General features: G+C 41.3%; 1 pseudogene; it reads left to right on the top strand.

Annotated features, from left to right (window-relative positions):
* The first annotated feature begins 220 nt into the window (after window positions 1–220).
* Window positions 221–1,515, top strand: LOC105301611 (annotated as a pseudogene).
* Window positions 1,516–2,058: the final 543 nt, after the last annotated feature.

Below are 2,058 nucleotides of genomic sequence, written 5' to 3'. Positions count from 1 at the left end.
TGTTCTGAGTTAACTCTACAAAGAGAGAAAAGGATCATTATAAAATAATTGTAGACTTCAATATTTCACTTGTAATAATAAATAGAGTATCTAGCCAGAAGACCGATAATGATACAGAGGACTGGAATAAAACTATAAACCAGTTGTTCTGCATTACCCAGAGGTAGGCCCATACAGCATTGTTCTTGGTTCCCACATAATTTAAAGGGAATCTTTCACAATGCCTGAAGCTCTTAATGTCCTGCAAATGAATGAGGAGGATATCCTCAAATTCCTTGCAGCAGGAATTCACTTAAGTGGCACCAACCTTGAATTCCAAATGGGATAGTATATCTACAAAAGGAAAAGTGATGGCATCTACATCAAAAATTTGAAGAGAACCTGGGAGAAGCTTCTACTGGAAGCCTGTGTTTTTGTTGTCATTGAGAAACCAGCTAACATCAGTGTCATATTGTAGGGTTAACTCAGAACCCTACATAGCCCCTCCACATACTCAGAAGACTGATAGCTTCCCGGCCAGCAGCCAAGGAAGGCAGTACACAAAGGGTTTTCAGCAGTGCCTACTCCCAAGGACATTTTCTACTGCTCCCACGTACTCTATTTGTTCCTGTAAGCAAGCAGCACATCTTGGTCCCATTCATCTGAGAAGGAGACTGCTCCCCCAATGAGATAACCTCCCCTTCTGTTTGTGTGCATAAAACTCTGCTTGCTCTTGGTTAGCAACTTTATTCCTACAGCTTTGACCAGCCACCGTGGAAGCTTTCCTGCATGTAATAATGGCATTTTTCACCCCTCTGGTCCTCCTGGTGGTTCTTACAGAATATCCAAACCCAGGTACAGGTTCCAGGCCTGGGGCTCCTGCATTACACATATCATCCAGGAATAGTGGCCAGCGAGCTGTGCTGATGTTTGCCGCTGCCACTGGAGATGCTCCTATTGCTGGCCGCTTCATTCCTGGGACCTTCACTAACCAGATCCAAGCAGCCTTCTGGGAACTAAGCCTTTTGGTGGTTATCCCAGGGCTGACCACCAGCCTCTCTCAGAGGCATCATATGTTAACCTGGCTACCATCGCTCTGTTTAACACAAACTCTCCTCTGTACTACGTGGACATTGCCATCCCTTGCATCAAGAAGGGAGCTCACTCAGTGGGTCTGATGTGGTAGATGCTGGCCCAGAATGTTCTCTTCATACATGGCACCATCTCCTGTGAATACCCGTGAGAGGTCCTTCCTGTTCTCTACTTCTGCAGAGATCCTGAAGAGATTGAAAAGGAAGAGCAAGCCACTGCTGTGACCAAGGAGGAATTTCAGGATGAATGTACTGCTCCAACTTCTGAGTTCACTGCTGCTTAGCCTGAAGTCACAGACTGGTCTGAAGGCATTTGAGTGCCCTCCGTACCTATTCAGCAGTTTCCTACTAAAGATTGGAGCGCTAGCCTGCCACCAAAGAGTGGTCTGCAGCCCCTACTGCTCAGGCCACTGAATGGGTAGGAACAATCACTGAGTGGTCTTAAGCTATACTTCCACAAACTCAAACAAAATAGAAATCTGATTGACAGAAAATAAGCAGTTTCTAAAAAAAAGCTATTAACCAACTATACATAACAGACATGTGTAGAACACTTCCCCAAACAATTAAAAAAAACATTATTCAATTGCACTTGGAAACTGCTCTAGGACAGGTCATATATGAGGCCTCAAAACAAGTCTCAATTCTTTTTAAAATATTGAGATCATACAAAGTGTCTTCTCAACCCCAATGGAATTAAAGTAGAAATAAATAACAGAAAGAAAACTAAAAACTTCACTAATATATGGAAAATAAACAACACTGAAACAACCAATGGTTAGATGAAAAAATTACAAAATATGTTAAAAAATACTTAGAGATGAATTAAATAAATGAAAACACAACATACCAAAACTTATGGGGGACAATGAATGCACTGCTTAGAGGAACATTTATAATATTTGATATCTTCATTTGTACAAAAAAATATTTTGAATCAATAACCTACCTTATATTTATGAAACTGAAAAAAAGGTTGAAATATCAA

The sequence above is a fragment of the Pteropus vampyrus genome, unplaced genomic scaffold (assembly GCF_000151845.1).
Source record: "Pteropus vampyrus isolate Shadow unplaced genomic scaffold, Pvam_2.0 Scaffold244, whole genome shotgun sequence".
Taxonomy (NCBI): Eukaryota; Metazoa; Chordata; class Mammalia; order Chiroptera; family Pteropodidae; genus Pteropus; species Pteropus vampyrus.
Note: the sequence above shows the minus strand (reverse complement) of the source record. Positions and strands in the feature narration are given on the sequence as shown.